Raw genomic sequence first — 22,828 nt, 5'->3', positions numbered from 1 at the left:
TTAACACTTTCTTCAGTGTCTACTTTGTTTGTGTAATTCTCTGGATTTTCATGTTCCAACTCTTGCATTATCTGTTAGAAAGCCCCAAATTACTCTTTTAAGAATCCTTGCAAGGAGCATTATAAATATGTTTGTATATTCTCAATGCATAGCTTAGGAGTTATCCAATGTTTAATAAAAATGGTGTTTCACTGTAGACAGATTACAAAAAGACACCATCACCAAAACACCAATCATGGCTGACTGGTAAAACCTCTGGGACTTACTTCATGCTTTTAGCCAGGACAAGATAACCTTCCTGTGAAAACAACCACTTTACACATGTGTTTTTACTGTGTAATAGCAGATAAACTGCTGCTTTAAATATACTTTGGTATCTCTGCACAAAACTATGTACCTGTATGTACTGTATTTATAGTTGAAAATACGTGTTGTATATTGGTTTCTAAGCAACTAATCCAGCAATCCATTTCCCTGCATTTTCTCTGTGGGACTGTAGGACTCATCACTGGGATTAAAGAGTTTAATAATACGCACACACACACACGCACACTGACACGCGTGCACGCACACACGCAGACTGACACGCGTACACGCACACACACACACACTGACACGTACACACACACTGAAACACACTGACACCCGCACACACACACACACACACACTGACACGCACACACACACTGACACACGCACACACACGCACACACACACACACACACACACACACACACACACACACACACACACACTGACACACACATTAAACTGTTTGTGTCAAACAAAATCAAATCATCATTTTGCAGTCCATAGACTGATGATTCATGATTATTGGATAGTGTTTCTCAACATATTAACAAGAAAGCAACAGTGTGACAAATCAGGAAGATGAAACATTGGGCACTATTTTAACTATGCCTGCTTTTGGTGTAATCCTACTGTATCTATATAGCAAAACATTATGTACCAATTTGAATGATATGTTATGGTCTGGTCTGGTCCTGGGTCAATGTCTAACTCCAGTGCCATGAATCTTTCACAACAACACAGTTCTGGTTATCAGCTACCCCTGCCGCCATCTATCCTGTATGTATGTGTATATACAAACAGATTACAATGCTTCTTAATGTTATATTTGCATATAGATTAAGCCTGGGTCCAAAAAGATTTGAAGCACTGCAGACCTATGATTTCCACCTGTAAAGGATATGTCTGGTTTTTACAAATAGATCACACATTTCTATTAAATTGGCAGATGCAAATCATTACAGAGATTGGATTATTGTGCTCCCTACAGTTATGTAGAGCAGGCAGGATAAATCCAACAAAAGACTCGTGGAGCTAATATAAATACAGATGTGCATTGCCACAAGACACTTCTAAAGCTTAATCTGATTAAACATCAACAAGAATCTTATGGCTTACTTTATGCTTTTGTATATTTTAGCTGTACTCAAGTGAGCACTGATGGATTGCCCTTTGATTCATATTGTAGGAGAGGGACACTTTAAAATAAATCAAAAACTGGGACAAGGGCGATATCATGTGACCAACACCCTGGGGAAAGACCAAGTGAATCAAAGGTTGACATCTAGAGAACTCCCAGAGGACTGATAGAGCAAGGACAGATAGAGTCTGTCATGGACTTCATCTGAGGGGCTTCAAATCTTAAAGGATGATAGTTCAGACTGAGTAAAAGAAAGAATAACCACATTTAACTGCCAATTGACATAATCCCAAGATTGAATTACTGAACAGTGAAACATGAGGGATCTCTGTAGTCATGTGTGAGAAGTTTAGGGAGGGCAACTGAAACAAAAAGCTACAGTGAGCTTAATTAGTTATGCCGTGCTTGCCTCTCAGGCCCACATGTTCAAAATACAGTAGACTATGGGCTGTATGTATACAAGTTTTTTATTCGTAAGTACCTCTTTTCATGGTACTTACCGTACGTGTTTCATTTAGGTTATGGAGATTTATAAATTAGCCTTATGGTTTCGCATTGTCTTTGCATTTGTGTCTGCTGAGTCAACGGAAATTATATTTGCATGTCTGTCAGTTCTTCATTTAATATTCATGTAATTTGTTTCCTTATGTTGGATGAATACACTTTCATATATTCTTATCTTCTTTGTATGTATCAGTTATGCTTGCTTCATGGTGGTGTGACCCCAGGCATGTTTCTTGGTTTATTACTTCCAGGTCAAAGATTTTATGTTTTGATGCGTATTCTTTTATGATTTAATTTGTGACTTTTCTTTTTTTAATAACTTCTTACTGTGGCTGCTACTTGTGCATCACAGGTAAGTTAAATAGAAAATAACAGCGTTACGGTTTTGTCCCCAAATCCCATGATGTGAAAAACCTTTAGACGTACAGCCCAAGATTGTAACACTGTTAATTTGTTTTTAAGCTCCCTGTGATGTATAATTTAGTCTTGTTTCAGTAGCGACCACTTTAAGAAATTTGGAAGGAATAGTAAAACTAGGCTTCACCTTGTGATTTATAGAGTACCCAGAGCTGTGCCTTATTGCTTTATATATATATATATATATATATATATATATATATACACACACACACACACACACACACACACACACACACTGAGTGTACAAAATCTATACTACCTCCGTGTTGCTCTGAAACATGTCTTGCTCTGAAAAGCGGTCTCCCTTCATCATTTGAAAATACTTTATCCCAATTAAATGGAGTGACGTCACAATTAAGCAACATAAATATTCCATTTAAGCAGAAATCCCGATTATCAATATCCCGTTTAGGTGGCGCTGACTGTATAAACAAACTTGAGGACAGAAGTAGTCATTTGTTTTTTTTTTAACTGCATACTAAAGATGATATTATATTCTTTTAAAATCTATTTACTGCATTTCAGCCAACAACAACAAAACCTTTAGAGCACCACTACCTGCTGTATGGTGTTAGCAGCAGTTTTTGTTTCCCTCATTCAGGAAAACAAAATTAATTTAAAAACTTAAAAAAACACAAGGCTGATTCTGACTATTTTGTGATGTGATGCTTATATTGTATGGCTTGGGTATGTTTCTATATCTGCTGCCGTCACCACAAAACATGGTTTCTATCTGTGGAACTAATTTAACTTCAATTATAAGATCCAATTCGCAAGGCTTTAGGTCACAAGCTTCTTTAACATACAAAGTGTAAAAAACTATCATTTAAATACATTTATTAATTACTTCTTGAGTTAAAGCTTGGCAAATAGGACACATTGTAGCAACCTTATACATACACTTTGTAAATTTGTCTGACAGTTGTCTTGGATGATGTTCTAAAAACTGCAAATATACCTGTGAAAAAAATATACATTAATGTTTCTGTACTGATGTATTTGTCCATACAAACATGATGTAAAATATGTTCCATTCTCTATTCAGCCAAATGGCTAATTTTCATTGCTTGTCCCCAGACAGGCATTGAAGATACATACATACTTATTTCTAGAGAAAGTACAGTTTCTGCCAGTTTAATCTGTTAGTGGCATCACTCTATGTCTTTATGTACAGTGTATACAACATTTTATTTTGATAGTACTCCGGTGTTTGACACATAACACAGCTTAGTATGTTTAAGGCTATTTTTATTTAACACTGTTGTCCAGCTGCAATGTTTCTGTATAGATGGCACTTGCCTGGGCTGCTTTTGGCTCACCACAGTACACAGAGCCACTAAGAGTAAGCAGACATGCGCTCTTCTTATCTCCATGGAAAGCAGCTGTGAGGCGAGAGTGTATTAAATGGAATGTCCAGACAGTAATTTATGTGTACAGAAATAAAATAATTTATTTTTATTTTCTATACACAACAAAAGGATTAAATAACAAACGAAAAACAAAATGGTGTGAGGGAAGGAGTGCAGGGGTGAAATCCAAAACAAACTGATGACTCGTTTTTAATTTGTCTTCGTGGTGACCATAAACAAAAAAAGACAAAAGAAATGTTAGTATTTCAAAAAATCCCGCTGCACAAAACCAGTCTCTCCCTTCACCCGTTACTCCTCCTACTTTACTTTCGGACCAACCCCGAACACAGTAGTACGTTCCCTTTAGTATGTAATGTCCCGCCTCTGTAGTCAGTGGAACACCAATCCCCAACCGACACGTGTCCTTCTCCTTCACTTGACTCCAGTGGCTGGAAGTTACATACTCGTACTTCCGCCCCTCACCAAGGTGCCGCCCCTCAAAAGATGACTTTTGCCATGGTCACGAGATCTTGGTAAGGGAAGTCCCGAGTTGGTTTGATGCCATCTACTGTCGGGAGGCTGAATCACAGACCGAAACCCCTTTGACTCATCACAGCAGCCTTCACGTGACATCACAATAAACTAAGTCACAGTGAAAGCAATTTCTTAGTGAGCTGAACCTCAAGTACAGTACATCACTAGGCCTCAATTTAACATTCTCTAAAACTGGAGCACTGGTACTATGATGTACACAGATTATGTGTTTCTCTGTAATACACAGACCAGTAAAATAACTGGTAAATGAGCTTTGCATTTAGCATCTTGATCAACAAAATATGATTCACTGGAATATTCATTGTCCCCGATAGGCCACGTGTTGATTAATAACTTGTTAATCATTCAAATTTTCCAAAAAAGTGTTACATTTCTAAAATGCACAGTGGTTAGCATGTGCTCACTTTTCAGAATACGTACAGTGGCTCTCAAAAGTATTCACCCCCCCTTGGACTTTTCCACATTTTATTGTGTTACAATCAAAATTGATTTAACTAGGAGTTTTTGCCACTGATCAACACAAAAAAATGTCCATAATGTCAAAGTGAAAAATAAAATATACAAATTGTGCTAAATTAATTACAAATATAAAACAGAAAATAATTGATTGCATAAGTATTCAACGCCTTTGCTATGACACACCTAAATAAGCTCTGGTGCAACCAATTGTCTTTAGAAGTCACATAATTAGTTGCATAGAGTCCACCTGTGTGCAATTAAGGTGTTTCACATTATTTCAGGTTAAATACACCTGTCTGTGGGAGGTCCACAGTTGGTTAGTACATTTCCTAACAAAAACTACATCATGAAGGTGAAGGAACATTCAAAGCAAATCCGGAATAAGGTTCTTCAAAAGCACAGATCGTGTAGGATAATAAGAACTTTTCCAAGGCATTGAATATCCCCCGGAGCACAGTAAAGTCCATTATGAAATGGAGAGAATATGGCACAACTGTGAATCTGACTAGAACAGGCCGTCCTCAAAAACTGAGTATCCGGGTGAGAAGGACACTAGTCAGGGAGGCCACCAAGAGGCCTATGGTAACTCTAAAGGAGTTACAGTCTTCCACGGCTGAGCTGGGAGACACTGTGCATACGGCAACAATAGCTCGGGTGCTTCACAAAAGTGGCCTTTATGGGAGAGTGGCAAAAAGAAAGCCGTTGTTGAAAAAAACTCACATTAAATGTGGGCTAGAGTTTGCCAGAAGGTATGTGGGAGACTCTGAGACCAAATGGAAGAAGATTCTATGGTCTGATGAGACCAAAATAGAGCTTTTTGGCCTCAACGCTAAGCGCTATGTTTGGCGCAAGCCTAACACCGCACAGCATTCTGAGAACACTATCCCTATCGTGAAGCATGGTGGTGGCAGCATCATGCTCTGGGGATGCTTCTCTGTGTCAGGGCCTGGAAAGCTCGTGAAGATAGAAGGCAAAATGGATGCAGCAAAGTACAGAGAAATCCTGGAGGAAAACTGATGCAGTCTACAAGAGACGTGGGACTTGGGATTCATCTTCCAGCAGGACAATGACCCCAAACATACAGACAAAGCCACACTGGAGTGGCTTAAAAACAAAAAAGTCAATGTCCTAGTGTGGTCCAGTCAAAGCCTGGATCTCAATCCAACTGAGAATATGTGGAAAGAGTTGAAAATTGCTGTTCACCAAAGGTCCCCATCCAACTTGACGGAGCTTGAGCAATTTTGCAAAGAAGAATGGGCAAAAATTGCAGTGTCCAGATGTACAAAGCTGGTAGAGACTTATCCAAATAGATTCATGGCTGTAATTGCTGCCAAAGGTGCCTCTACCAAATATTGACTCAAGGGGGTAATACTTATGCAATCAATTATTTTCTGTTTTGTATTTGTAATTCATTTAGAACAATTTGTAGATTTTTGATAATACTTTATTCTATATATTTGAAAATGTAATGATTAAAAAAAAAAAAAAGCATAATTCTAATTTGAGGTTATATAAATACAATTAATAATTAACCTGTGGACTGCCTGGGGAAATAATAAGCTGCAGAGTGGTTATCTAGGGGAATGGAGAGGGGGGGTTGCAATATTCACAGCTGTTCTTGACTGTCAGACACTTAACTGTGTAGACTGGAGATATAATGCTGTAACTGTTCCAAATTAAAGTATTATTCTTGCTTCATGCTGTCAGAGCCATTTAAAAATATAGTACACTTTGCCACCAGAATTGCTTCTGAACCTGAAAGTGCAGGTTTGGCAGGGTAGGAACTCTGCACATGAAGAGTGGGTTTTGTGTGTATGTATTGTAAATAGTATTGTGTAAAATGTGTGTACATTTATTGTAATCATTGTAATTAATGAATGAAGTACCTGGGAGAGCCTGCCTGCTGTGTGTGATTACCAGGTGTGGAATCTAATCAGCAGGTAGGTGTGTTCCAGCAGGGCTTCACGATTAAACAAGCCCTGTTTATTCACCTCAGGGAAGCTGCAACGCCATAAGCAGACATAGAGACCGAAATATCTTGCTGCAATCCTCCGATGGCGTGACGGTGAAGCAGGATCGGAGCTAAAAGCAGCAACCAAATCCATGAGGTCTGGGTGTGTTGCCGGAGTCAGGGGTTTGTTCAATACAAGAATAACGATTAGTTTAGGGAAGGCAGATCCCCATAAAGGATAGCGAGGTGAACAAGTGGGACCTTCATGTATTAAAGAACAGCGCATGTCGTTTTCATGGCACCTTTTTAGTTGATTGATTTTGTACAGTGATTTATTTTGCTTTACATACATCCCCATGAATGTCTTCAGTGCGCTACCATTAGTGGCAGTGTCACGTGAGCTGTACTGTGTATGTGAATAAATCCTGTTCGCCTGCGGGCATATCAACTTCAACCTCCATCACGATCTCCTGCCTGTCAATCATGAATGCACAAACCCACACGGCAGGTGGCTACCCTGTTACTGCAGTATAATAATATTACATTTAAAGGTTATATTTTTATTTTATTTTGTTACATGTTCCCATGTGTTGCTACAACTGTTTAAGTAAGGTGTGTGTAGTTTTTTTTTTCTCACACATTTTGACCACTTTTTTTTAAACTTTTAAATTGCATTCCACTGCCTCCACGTTGGCTTCTCATGGTCCTGCATGGACCACGCAAACTACATTTCCCATCACCTTCCTGTGCACATATGTAAATGAGATGGATTTACCAGTGAGCAGGAGGATGATGGGAAATGCAGTTCTGAGAAATACATGAGAGGCCACATTGGAGCTATAATTGAAACAGCCAGAGAGCACTGCAATTTAAAAGTGAAAAAAGTGTAAAAATATATATAATTAAAATAATACCCACACCTTACTTAAACAGCAACACATGGGAACATGTAACACAATAAAATAAAAAGGTCCTTATATACCCTTTAACTTTTGACTATTTTTTGTTACCTGATCTTTAAGGAAAAGGATGGTACTAGAAATCACTTTACTGATGTGTAAGGCTGTTCTGTACCTTTTGAGAACATTTTTATGGTCCTTACCTTTATCATAAAATTAATTTATTTTTGTAGGCTATATCTGACAAGTCTTGCAATGTACAATATAGCACTCAGCCAGTTTGGCACTATGTGGGCTGATGTTTATTTTAGTGATTTCTGTGAAAGGAGACAGAAAAGGTATCTTATATTTTTTTCTGACCAAACATTACTTACACAACATTTCTGTGAGGTTGAAGGGGAATAATATATAACTGGAGTTGTTAAAAGGTTTTGACGTTAATGGAATTGATTAACATAATTGTAAAAAATGTCACATGCAGTAGATCATTTTCCAACGTATTCCATTACCCATATTGAAAAATTTCAAAAGAATATTCATATTTTATGTATACCATATGTTCATATTTTACACCAATTAGCGGGCCTGTATTATTCATATCCTTTTCAAAAACCAAGGTCCTCAAAAAAAAAAAAACTGCACAAACAATATACATATTTCAACACATTTCAGATTAGCAGTTGATCTGCTAGCATGCCTGAAGTGGTACTATAAGCTAAGGTAGTTCTTTTGAAAAAAAAGTTAAGTGAAAACTACAACGGATTCCAAGTTTAGTGTAAGACCTTGATTTTATGCTTGGTTGCGTCTCAAACCAATCTTTGTGTTCTGAGAATGCTTTCTGGATCTGTTCTCGCTAGAACTTGGCTTATGTTATTTTCAGGTCTCCTATGCTGGCTGCATTTGGTTGCATTCGGCTGCCTCACAGCACCTGCAGCAACGTGCAGGACTACCTGCTACACTAAACAGCTTGCTTTCATTATTGCAGATGTAAACATTAATGGAGTTGCTGTTGCATTTGCACTTGCAGGCACTAGTATTTTATAACTGAAGTTGTTCCCCAGTAGAAATGAAACATTAATTTATGCGTCAATACCTTTACCTTTAATGGATTTTGAGCAATCATAGTTTTTACTCAACTAACAATCCATTATGAACAATCTGAACTGAAATCCCTAAATGCCAAAGCAATGTCACCAACGTGGTTTCTGATTAAAAACTTTCCCAAAACCAGCATTCATTTTGATTGACTAGACATAAATATGTAGCCAGTGGCTGTGACAAGCCTCTGTTGCTGGAAGTCGATGCCAAAGCTGCTGCCATAGGGATGTGTGGGAGGGATAATGAGCTGTTACTGAGTGCTGTTTGTCTGTTTTACCTCCAACCAACATTTGCATCTGTCTTTTTATATTGTTGTATACCTTGTAATGTTTAATGGCATTGATTTTGTTTTTTAATGTTATATTTTTGTTTTGCAATAAGAGGCTTTGAGAAACTGTCAGAGCCTATATCATCAATTTAGTTATATTTTACATCATTATGAGTGTAAGCAAAGCAATTTTTAATCTATCATAGCAGTTGACAACCCGTCACTTAATTTAATTAAATACATTTCATAAATAAGCAACAGTTCTTGATGAGCAACATTTCAAACTTAAATTTTTCCAAAACACTATCAACAAGAAGAATAAAATGGAAAGCATTTCAAGGGAGCACTCTTTACAAAATGAACTTATCAGATGAAATAATCATATTATGTGCGTAACATGATATATGAAATAAAAATGTGTAGATGCTTGGTCGACAAAGATGAATGTCTCTGTGTTGAGTATGGGCTCCTCTGGTGTTGACGCAATCACTACATTAAAATGGCATGCTCATCAGCAGCAGATGATCCCATTGTTCAGTCAATGCAACACCAAGCTCGCTGATGTCACATAGAGGGTTACAAAGTTAATAAAGACAATGTCCTGGAAGGTCCCAAAGGTGTTATGTGAGATAAAGGTCTGGAATTCTTACTAGCCAGTCCATAACTATAATCTCATGCTCAATATAATCCACGACAATCCTGGCAGTGTGGCTATGGGCATTATCTTGCATAAGAACAAACACAGAGCCAACTGCACCAGTAAATGGTCTTCCTTTGTAGCTGTAAATCTGCCCCTTGGATGCACAATAAGGTCCGTGTGACCTCCAAGTTTGAAAATTGAAATTACATTTTTCAGTGGTGTATTTTGCCAGGGTTTTTACTTGAAATAAAATAGAACTGACATAATAAATTATTCAACATTGAGGGGGACTGTCCATTCTTATTTACCTTCCTTGATTTTTTTATTTTTTTATTTGTCATTTGGCTCATGAATCTATCCATCTCTGAACATTGCTTCAAGCATAGATTTCTGGCAGACCAATTATTGATCATATCAGGCAGACTTTCTGCAAATCATAAGCACATAATGCAGTCTTTTAACATCTTACTGTAACTGTTTGATTCAACTGGGATGGCTGGTCTATTGCGGAATACCATTTCCAAGCTTCTTATCATAGTATTTTCAATGGTAGGGTTTGATCACAGCTTTATTCTACTAAGCAAAACAAACACTGGCCAGGTTTCCCCTGCAAAGACTGCATTAAGATGATCAATGCTACAATGTCCAAACCATTTATAATGGCAGATGCTATTTTGGTTAGCAGGCACTTTCAGCTAATAACATTATGACTGAAATCATGCAGCAAAATAGGCAGGCAACATGCAGAGGGAATACAAAATTCCCCAAAAGATTCATTATTCATTAGATACTATCTCTTCAACATCCTGCAGAACCAATTGCTTTTGAATTGTTTTTTTTTTTGTTGTTTTTTTAATAAGCGTCTTCTTCCATGTCTGTTTTCTACTGATGAAGATAAGGGTTTGTGTGCTAGTCAGTAATTTAAACTCCAAGTTCTCTGTTTTGTAGCAAATAATAATTTTCTGTTACAAAATATGCAAATCAATATAAAGAGAAACTTAACAAATAAAGCTCCCTTTGTTGTGCAGCACAAATGATTTTGCATTTCAAAAAGCAATTGTTAAAAATATATGCATTGCAAATATGCCCTAGCATTTGTGAATCTGAAAGGTACTGTAGAGTTAACACCAGTGCCTAAATGTCCTACTATAAGTCAAGCTGAGATGACCACCAATTTGTGATCTCCAGGGAAGCTACAGTAAGTGTAAACAACTGCTATCTGTCTCTCGTCTCCTGGTTGTCTGCCTAGATACATTTCACCATTCAAAGGATAGGATGTAGCTACATCGCAGTTCCATTATATTTTGATGCCACACTGCACGCTTACTGGGCATGTACTGCCTGATAGGACACCTCCCTCAGAATGGGACTAGCTGCTCCTCAACTGTCATGTCAGAACCCGGGATGTAGGGCTTGAGCCTTTTCCCAGACATCAGGGATTGCTGCTAGCTTGTCAGTTGCTCTTCTCTCCTGTCTGGTCTGTTTGTTGTCAAATCTTAGGAATCTCAAGATACTCTTGAAACTTTTTCTGGCATGGTGGGGCTGAGAAAATGGGTCACATATTTTGCTGTGACCAAAGGGAAAATAAGTAGCAGTCCAAGTCCAGTGAATGCCTTCACTTCAGTAATATTTGTCTCAGTTCACTGTTTCTGTTTTTCTGGATGTGCCTCATTCCACCCATATGCCCAATAAGCATTCATTCATAAAAAGTTAGAGAATTTTGATCCACAATCAAAACTTTTTGTAAGAACATTGCAGATATAGTATCTGACAAAGTCTTAGGAGTAAATTATTAGAAAAAAAAAAATGGCACTAAAACATGTACTGCTGGGGTCCAAAAGGATCCCAAGTGCCCTGATTAGGGTTAAGAAAAGGTGCATGTATTATTAAGTGTACCTGTGAGTGGAGCTCATGCAGTACGTCTTTGCAAATCTTCTGTCACTGCTACTCATAAGCATTTTCAGATGCCGACTTCATATTTGTATACCAAATGTGCTGCCATATTGTGGTCTTGTGACTTTTGGTTTCTGGATTACACTGGCTTTATATTTCAGTACACAACTGTGGTCTATGATTCTCATACATTAAATATATTGTCCTTGATTATTGAACACCTGTTCTTTGTGTTAACTGATTGCAGTCATATTGGGAGAATTTTATCTTCACGTCTGCATTAACCGATTGCATATGAACTATGTTTTAGTACACCTGTTTGAAAACTAGCAAGGTGACACAAATACAGATACTGTTTAGCATGAAAAACAATAATGCTATTTGTCCCACCATTATCTCTCAACCTTCCATTCACATTGTTCTTGAGCAATAACTAGAGCATCCACAGGCTTGTGCAAATGTTTTGGATTCGTATGCAATTTGTCAATGCTGTTTAAAAAGTTTGAAAGGGAATTTCAAAACAAAATATCTTCAGAGTGTCAATTGGTAGTCTTTATGTAACTTAATGGTCTTAAACAGAACTATACCGGTATGTGACAAATAAGTTCAAGCCACGTTCCAAAATTGCTAAATACTGTAGTACTGTAATTGCATTTTTTTAATACATCACCTCCGGTCCTGTCATTATATGTAATTCATATTTGTGTTGCAATAATTGCCATGACATGTATTACAGCTGAAAAAATGAAAGCTTCTTTAAGAACCATAAGATTTACATTTCTTGAAAAGACCCCTGTGCCTCCTATGAGTCTGATATGATTAATTAGGGAATTAATGGATCAAGAATACTGTGTTGTTGTTTTTTTTAAAGAAAAATTAAGTAAGCACCATCATGCTATGGCACTGTCACTATTTACAGTATACATCACCATACATTTTTAAAAACTATGCATTTAAAAAAATACCACATATAATTGTCGTACAATAACACACACACACACACACACACACACACACACACACACACACACACACACACACACACACACACACACACACACACCCACAGATATATAAAATAGACCTACATTTCCCTGAATTTGTATAATAATTTATTAACAACACAAGAGCTGCAATGACCCTTGAACAATGTTTAATTTATTTCTTAAGACATTGTTTCACCACCAATTTCTGTTTCATTCCTTATGATTTATGCTGTGCTCATTATGTTCATATTTCCACATATGAAAGACCAATAATAGTGCTCCATATTTAGAAGTTTGAAGGCTGCAAGGTCTGATTCATGTTGTTCCCTTTTAAAGGGAGCTCAATGCCTGTTTGCTCCTCTTATATTTGCGTTTTGTTTTTGTTTGTTTTCATTTCAACTATTGTTCCATTTGCACATACTACTGGATGAGTAAAACCTGATAATATTACACTTTACAGCTGAGGAAGACTATCATAGATCATGTCTCAGATTCCTTCCTGGACACAGCCATCCCCCTTCTGGTCCTCATTGAGACGGCTAAAAATGGAAAAGAAAGAGAGATCAAAGAATATGCTGCTATATTTGGAGAGCATGCCAACAAGCTTGTGGAGGTAAGTGCAATGACAAATACAGAAGTGATGGGTTCATTTTGTAAAGCTTGTGAAACAATTACGGAATGCAGTAATAGAAAATGACTATTACTACAAGTAATAATAATAATAATAATAATAATAATAATAATAATAATAATAATAATAATAATACCATGCTGACAGAGGATGTTGATTATGTTACTGATGGGTCTAATTTTGAAATTGCAGTCATGGTCAGGGATTAATATCACTGACATGCTCGTTTAAACATGTTATTTTCAGACAGCACTTTAGTGTTACTTTAATTCACATTCCAGAAAATCCCATCCTGTTGCAGTTAAATCCTTATGTCATAATAAAATAAGCAGGACAGTGTCACTATCAGTCTCAAAGGTGCTTTTGTGTTATGTATGGCAATAGATGACCAATGTCATTTAAAAGACATTTCTGTTCTTAATTCCTAGGGGCCCCAATTATATTTGACAGCATATGTAAGCCTTGTAAAAAGTGCCCAGTGCAAAGCTGATCTCATGATGTTATGGTCATTTATTTCCCTTGCACTGTCAACAAAATAGCAGCCTGGGGGTTTACGTGTCTATTACCTGACACAAGAACTGTCAGGATGACCTGTTGGGATAGTTAGAAACAGCTTTAATGTATTCGCTTATACAAGCCTGAGGGACAAAAGAAATGCTGGTGGTGTGAACAAGGACACTTTCCATCATCAGGTCTTGTTAAACCAGAAAGATCTTCTTTGAAAAGTTGTTGTAATGTATTCTGTTAACTGAGCTTTAAAGGGGTGCAGCACATGTCATGTTTATGATTTTGATTTTAAAGATGGAAGATCAGGAGCAACATAGCTGTCACTTTGATTATGGAAATCCTCCACAGGATGTTTGACAGAAAACATTTCATTATAATATAAACATACAGTTAAATGCACTATACCTTGTCAGAATTTTAAGTTATATCACCTAAACTTTCTGCTAAATACATTACCCCTCTTCAACTGGGGGGTTGGGGGGCCTTTAGAGATGAACCTTAAATTCAGTGCGTTCGACCTTCTAAAGGTTTGTCCACTTAAAATAATTCTTCAGGGCCTGTGTGTTGATCTGATCTCAGACAACTGTACATATCAAACTGGCACAGAGGATTTATTAAATCCTTCTGAAAACAATAGCAGGTTCAAAAATGCTGTGGAACGAGAACACTGTGCTTTCATTTTTACTATGAGTGCTTTCAAACCGCTCTCATTTGATCACTCCGATTCAGACAGCTTGAGAGTGAAACAGCTTGGCAATCTTATCCATATCATCCTCTGACGATCTAAATTAATGTCTGTAAAAGGTGTGGGATTAGTAGTAGTGGAGACTGAAACCCTTTTTTACCCACAGGTCTAACAATTCACAAGCAATCGTCAAAAACTTTTTTCTAGAAATGCTTCTAGATTTTGGTTGGATACCAGTGAAGAATTCTATCTATTTTTAAACAATTTATGATTTATGGGGTAATTTAGTGTAATGCAGTGTGGAAGGGTGGTGGATAATTCACTGACACAGGAGACAGACAGGTGAATTTGGCAACACCGCACAGGTGCCCAGTTTTATTTCGGGTTGCTATTTTTTCTTTTGTCCAGCAGATGGCGCTGTGGGTCCGTGGTCTGATTTACCAGCGATGGTAAACAGAAGCACGGGCATACCAAGCGATGGTACACAATACCGGCGCCCTTGCAGGTGCTTCGAAACAATAATTCAAAACAGAAGGCACAAATAAACAGGAAAAACAAAACAGTAACAAAACTACAAAGAAAAGGTGCTGCACTTGACAGCTATATCCCAGTCGCCGCTACCCATGCGACCAGGATCACCATCCTACATTGCCGGCTAACTAGCCTGCTCTTTTACAATGCTTCGGGGTCTGCCCAAGGGTTCCCCGCTCTCACTGTCTCGCTGTGAGACTCTTTCGTTTTCTCCCGGCTGATTCCCGGTCCTGGACCAGAGCTTCCGCACTCTTGATGCGTTTAACAGGGCAGCCCTGAGGAAACACCAGAGCGTTAACTTATAGGGCTAACAATCTCCCCAAGACCCGCCTCTCAGCCATTCAGAGCGGGGGAAAGTCCACACACCCACTTTCCCACCTCCCCATGTCACTGCTATGACTCACAGGCGGTTGTTGGACAACTGCCGCCCTCTTCCTGCAGCATCGTGAACACGCCAGCAGAGTCAGCACAGATCTCCCCTGCTACATGCAGATTCTTATATTTTTATATTTTTAATAAACAGAACATGAAAATGACGTAATAAGTGAGACACATTATAAAGAGGTAGCGTCAGTCACTATATTTTAGGTTTCTTGTTTGTGTCATCAGTTTTGATGAAGAGAATAATAGCGCTTGCACAATGTAATCTATAATAAATCAAAAAGGCCACACGGGTTATTATCTCAGTGTTTGGGATTTCCATTTCATTTGACACAATGGATTAATGTGTTACAAATGATTCACTGAACAGCAAATGTTTTGCAAAGTACTTTGTTATTAGCTTCAGAAGAGACCAAGATAATCCCAATAGGTATATTTTATTTAGAAGATAAGCAAATGAGCCCCACTTGTAAAGTTGTGTTATTAGAACAACAAACATATTTTTAATGTGCATCTACAACAAGTGTAAACAATTTAACCTAACCTAATTTAACTAAATGATAAATCTAGGTTGACCCAAATAAACCAATGCTCAACTTTCATTAGGAAACCAAAATGTAGAGGAACTTTTGTAGAGGAAAGAAAAACAAAATAGTATTATTATTATTAGTTGTAGTCATGGTAGTAAAAGTCATATACATATACTATGACTACTAATACTCAATAATAATAATAATAATAATAATAATAATAATAATAATAATAATAATAAATAATAATAGTTTTGGAACAATATTTGTTTTTCCTTATGCTAAAAACAATGTAGAGGTGAAGTAGCTGTCCATTAAAATACAGCTGCAGATTTAATACAGCCTTCTAGGTTTTGCAAGAAACAAACAAAAAATACATATTTCATGTACACTTTAAGAAAGATAGATGCAGTAGTCTGAATAGAATGTCCATGGCTTCCTGTGGGTCTGTGTGATGATTAAAGATAGCATTTCACTGTTTTAAGAATGATAACAAGATGACACAGCCCAACGCAGAGAGCCTGGGTGAGGGGTAGAAAGATTGATTACACTCAGAATTCAGAGTGAATCAAGCAGTACTAGGCTCTACATTGGTTGCACTTAATGATGAACTACTGTGCATGAGATACACCAGTTGCCAAGGCAATTTTTTAAATGCATTTATTCAAATGATTTTACTTGAAGAACAACAAGAATTTGTGAGATGCCATATCTCATCTCATTGATAAAGCTCCAATACATACACCCACATGTTGTTCAATGGTATTGCTAAGATGTTGTTTTCTGTGTAACGTCCCGGCCAAGGCTGGTCTGCACCCTTGAAAATATGCAGACACAAGAACTTACAGTTTATTATGTACAATAACCAAAACAAAACCAAAAAAATAAACCTATGTCGTCCCAATGAGCCCTGAACTGTACACCATATGATCCCACTCAGTCCTCTAACCACTGCCCTATAATCATTCTCTGTTTTTACCTTTACCTTGCCATACACCCGATCTCTCTCCAACCCCCCATTGCAGTATAAACCAACTGTGGCCTTTTTAGTCCTTGATTGCATTCCCGCAATTGTCATCATTATCCCACACTAATAATCATCCCTCTGGCTTTATTTTGCCCTTTTCCCCAGGGTTCTAAAGCCCTCATATTCCTATCTGGGTTCTAAAGCCCTCATATTCCTATCTGGGTTCTAAAGCCCTCGTATTGCTATCTGAGACATACACCAGCACAATATTTTTCATGTGCCCACCATGAAAAATACCTCGTTACCCAGATCTTTTTTGTGTAATGATTAAAAAAATAAAAAATCACATATATTATTGTTTCAAGTGCATGATACATATTTAAATATAGTACACATACATTTAGTCCCATCAGATATGTAGACTTGTAACGTTTTTCAGTACTGGAAACACTGAAATAATAATAATAATAATAATAATAATAATAATAATAATAATAATAATAATAATAAATAAAACAAAGATGTGACTTTGGGGCAAAATACTCACCAGTTTTTCCAGCTTCCCTTCTGTAACTGCCAAGCTCTTTTGTTGCCATTACTGTGATGTTCTCATATTTTTTTATTTCAGCAGTTGTCGTCCTATTTTTTTTTTTTAAATGCTCTTCAAGTAAAATTTATTTTTCCTGTTTAAATACAGTTATTAATGTTTAATGTGCATCATGCTGCAGGATTCTTTATGTAAATCAGTGAGATTCACGGGGTATGGGATTTGTAGTTTTTAATGTGTGATTAACAGTGGGCAGTGGACAGCAGTAAACTGCATTCCCAGAGAACATTACAATTGAGATATGAGAGTTTAGATCTGTGAGTATTTTTTAAAATATTTTAAACTTTCAGCTAAAACATTTTTTTTATAGTTAACCTTTAGGAATTTATAGTCACACATGTGTGCCTAAATTAAAATTTACGTTCGCACAAGCACAATTTTTTGTTGCATATGCGTCCAAATTAATCGCACTGTAGAGCTCTGTTATATTGTTTTTTACTGATTTAATTCCTGGGAAGAATAGTCATCACAGTTGTTATTTTTGAGGGGTACTTGCTTCTCTCTGTGTGTTATTGTTTTCTGTAAAACACTGATATCCTGTCAGTTGAGAAAAGGCTTAATGCAAAGCTTGTTTTAAATTTGTCTTTATTACACCGACCAGAGACCCGCGGTTAAACTGTATTGTCATATTTTCAACATTTTCTTTAAATTCTCAAATGAATAAATCTAAACAGGGGTACTAAAAAGAGACCCAGGTCGCGTCTGGTACCCCTGCCGACCTCTAACATTTTTGTGTTTATTGATAAACATATCCACATCTATTAAAAACTTCTCAACAGTCAGGGAATTGAAAATTAAACCTTCTAAAATGAAAATGGCACTAGCCGAAATGCTTCACTTAGTTTCTACATGTTTTACCTTCAAATTTTTTACTGAATTTTTTGAAGTTGCAAAAAAGAAAAAAATGAAATACTATATAACAAGCTAAATGCAATGTGTAAAACTGTACATTTAAAATGCTAGCAACTACTAATTTAATATGGCAAATATAGTACTGTCAAAGTTCAAATTTAATTGAACCTATCAAAGTCTTCTTGTAATACAACCTTCAGTCTCATTGCCCCTTTCATTTTCATCAGTGTATAGGTGCGCTCTCCTCATGTGACATTCTAATGGGACATCATTAATATGCTTCTCCAGACACTTCTTTCAAGTGAACACTTATGGGATATATTTGCTTGTTATTAAAAAGAGGAGACTGACAGTTATGTCCAGATTCTTGAAGTGTTCTGTCAGGCTGAGATTTAAATCAGTTTATTGAATCTCCAGTCAGATGACAGTCTTCTCACGAGAATTGCATGACCAACCATGTCAAAAGCCTTCACCTACTTCACACACACTGGGCTAAATTCTTAAAGCTATTTACTCAAAATGTTATTGGTGTGATTTAAAAAAAAAAAAAAATATTTAGGAAACGCAAATTACATTTTAAAATGTGTAAAACATGTTTCTTTTGAATGCCAATTTAAGATTTCTATCAAGCCCTGAAATTAAATATCTCAGTTTATTTCTGGTTTGGTAATATGTGTTTTTCCTTTCTGAAAATATTGCATTGATGATTATTTGGAGTAAATGTGTTTGAGAATGAAGCCTATAATGTGCACATTAACCTTTTCATCCCTGTGGCTTCAGTTTTCTCTCTTGTGTCCTTGATGGGTTAGAGACTGCTGAGAAGGAAGGTTGAAATTTTGATTGACAATTGTTCAAAGTACTGTAGGCTCTGTATAATCTTATAACTGGCCATGGCCAAATCCCTCAAAGAACTTTGATTGGGTGGCAATGAGTAGAATGGGATCATCGTTCGATAAATTACTTTTTTCAAATCATTTCTTGTGAAATATTTCGTATGAACTATGGAAACTACTATATGAATGAGTAGGTTAGTCACCGTTAGATATATATCAAGGGAGTCAAGGGAAGGCCTGTCATTGAGCGGGATGGGCAAGTAAGACAAGGAATAAGCAAAGTTACATTTATGATTGAACGGTGCTGTAGTCCAAGAGAAAGAAAACAATGATTACTGCCCAAGCCAGCATTATCAATACAAGTTTTTTTTTTAATACTTGCCGTGTGTCTGATTAGCTTTGTTCTTGTGTTGCATTGTGGCTGCTTATTCTTGTTCTTGTGTTAACATGATGGAAAAAGCAAGTTGCATTCAGATGTATTAGTCATTTTATATTATTACAAATAACCGACTCTTTCTTTAAGGGGTGAAGTATGTATGAAAAGGACCCCGAAAAAGAGGCTAGTTCTAATGTGGTGATTTGAAAAAAAAAAAAAAAAAAAGATTTCCCATCTCACTACACATATATGTTTCAGCTTTTAGCACTAATCAATCCATTGAACAGAGTTAGTGAGAAGCGGAGGAACTTTGAGGTTGAAGAGGTCAATAAAAATACAAAGTGACCGAATGTATAACTGACATTCTCTGTCAACACTTGATAAACTTACTCCTGACATGACAAACAGATGGAAACAAAGTAGGGCATGACATTCCTGATCCAAGGTAACATGCTGCAATAGCTTTCCAACTTTAACTCCAAGTTAATTTCAAGAATGGGTTTAATATTCCATCCTTCGGATGAGATGCAAAACCCAGGTCCTATTGTAAGTGACTCTTCAGTAGCAATAATTATTGAAGGGGTCAGTTATCAAAATCAAACATCTAACACTGTCAGTCTCTTTAGTTTGTTTGTGGCTGTAAAATGTATGAAAAAAACAAACATTTGTAATAGTTTAAACGAAGATAATATTTAGATATATGGCTGTTTAGATCTATTGAATAGACCCCATTGTGCTCACAGAAGGTTTATCAGAATAATGTAAAAGTGTAGTGAACTTTTATTTACTGTGCTGTTAATTGTTGTTTATAGTCGCTTCCTTAGGGATGTCATTTCATTTACTGGGTCATTCAGAAATCTGGAGTGAAATTTTATTGTAACTTGTTAAGGATGCTCTTTACCAGGTTTCCATGAGGGTGGAAAAGTGTCAGCACCTAATAGATTTTCTGTGACATTTGGGAGTCCTAAAATACAAACATTTGGACAATATCTATGGCCGAGATGTGTTAAAACAAAGTACGCCTTTTGCAAACCCTTTCTTTTCATTTTTCTGATGCTTTGTGCTATAAATATTTTAAGCCATATCCTTGTCCTCCTTACCAGCAATGACAAATGTAGCCTTGCTACACACTTGGAAGTGGTATAAATCTGGAAGGAGATGGTGGGGTAGATCTGGATTTGAGTAGCTTGAGAGATACTGTCAATGTTATGTTACTGTGTGCCATAAAACTAAAACACTGATCATCAATCACAGTATACACTATTTATAAACCTATGTAAAGTAAACTCATGTTGATTATTTGTTTAAAAAAACAAGTTTTAAGTTCCACCAACTGTACAGTATGTACTTTTGCAGTTACTGTCAAAAAGAAGTAACAAAGTGATTTCATTCCATTAGCCATATGACATTCAATGCAGTCTAGTGAGTATCAACTAGAGTATGACACATTTTATCTGCAAGGAACCCATTCAAACAGTGCACTGCTTTACAAAAACTGATACCATTGCCAGCACAGGACCTCCAGGCAGTGCTTTGAGGGAACAATGAGGTCTGTGTAAAAGTCTTGGTGCATTACTTTACTTTAGCTGTATTTTTGGTTGACTGAATCCCATCAAAGCATTTTTTAAACATAATTCAGATTTATATGTTTTTATTTTCACATCTTGAGTCATAAATCAACTGGGGAATACATTTACAAAATTTGGCTGAAAGTGAATATCTCTTATGAGCATCATATTGTATACAGATCATAATTTGCTTAATAGAATTGTAGTCTGCTTAAGAGTTCTTAAGCCTTTGCTGCAAATGGATGTTTGAATATAAAATCCTGGTCATGGCTAGAATTGGTGGCTGTATCAACATTTCAACATTTCAAGTTCTACTGTTGATTTTTTCTAGTTGGACCTATAAGTCCTATTCAATGTTTTTATTATTATTATTATTATTATTATTATTATTATTATTATTATTATTATTATTATTATTAGAAACTGACTTTGACTGGAAAATCACCTCAAACAGTTTGTCAGTTATTCTATGGTATATAAGTAATATGCATGACTCAAAACAATGGCCCACTGTAAGAAACAGCAATAAGGCATGCTGTACAGGTATATTCTAGACAGCCACGGTGGACTTGCTTCAGGCAAAGTTAGAAGAAGAAATATAATCTGCATTTTGCTGACCATGTGTCTATTGGTATTTGGCATCTATGCCAAATTGTTTAAAGTCTATTGTGTGATTTTGCAGGTCCTCAGTATCACTTTAAATGAATATGACAGGCCCCATTTACTGTGGATTATCACTTAGCTATGTACAAACTGGCTTCAAATCCATAGATTTCTTTTTGGATTTAATTTAGTGTGCTCCAAAGCTATCATTAATTCACTTATTATTATTATTATTATTATTATTATTATTATTATTATTATTATTATTATTATTATTATTATTATTATTAATGCATGGTTGCTGATGAAGGTCTATTTTAATTAAAACATTATCAGATCTTAATACCGATTCCTTAAACAAGACACTGTAGAAACATTTTATTCTCTTTAATTCTAGGAGAATATTTTTGGTTAAGGTCAGTGTTGTTTTGCCAACACACTAATAGGGTACAAAAAACATAGTCAAAGGCTAATATAAATTATTTTGTTACAGGCTTTACAATCTCAGTTTTCATAGCTGGAGAAATAAGTTGTTGCTCTTGTTCTATTCTCCTAGTATACTGTGGTCCATATTTAAGAACCATCTTGCTGTTCTGTTCCATTTTGCACATTCATCACCCCTGACAAATTGAATTGATTAAATCTGTAGGCATTCATCTACCCTTAGCAGAGAGTGGTACCTCATGGGCAAGGCTGAGACATATTTGGAAATGAGGAGAGAGAACCTGGCACTAAAAGATCTTGGGTAAATGTGTCCCTGCAACTTTAAGTACACATTATACAAATATAAAATACTAAAGAGGATAACAATATTTGTCTAGTAATCACTTTATGATATAGCTATGTAGATTTAGGTAATTATTGTTTTCAAATGTGAGCTATTATGGTTGTTTTTCTACCTACAAATAATCGTCAGTCACAAATGCAATATTATCAGACAGCTGAATTGACATGAGCTGCTAATGTAATCACTACAAATATAATGTAATAAGAGAACATGTGGTATTCAATAACATGAACAACACCAACCGCAAATGCAATCTGTATAAACCAAATTAAAAACTTTAACTGCAAGCATGATAGACCAGTTCAATGCACAACTGAAAGATGCCCATGTAATTCCAGTCTTATTTTTCTATGGCCTGAAAACACTGCTTGTCTGCAGTCAGTAGGTAATAGACTTTGACAGCGGCTGATCCATTTTGTAGTATCCATGACTTTAGAAATTAAATTTAAGAGGACTGTATAATCAAAAATGTTAGTGAATATTATTCATGTTGCATTT

General features: G+C 36.3%; 1 pseudogene; it reads left to right on the top strand.

Moving 5' to 3' along the window:
- Positions 1 to 22,828, top strand: part of LOC121321629 — a 199,183-nt pseudogene that overhangs the window by 110,967 nt on the left and 65,388 nt on the right.

This window comes from Polyodon spathula, chromosome 10 (assembly GCF_017654505.1).
Source record: "Polyodon spathula isolate WHYD16114869_AA chromosome 10, ASM1765450v1, whole genome shotgun sequence".
NCBI classification, from domain to species: domain Eukaryota; kingdom Metazoa; phylum Chordata; class Actinopteri; order Acipenseriformes; family Polyodontidae; genus Polyodon; species Polyodon spathula.
This window is presented reverse-complemented; position numbering and strand designations above follow the sequence as displayed.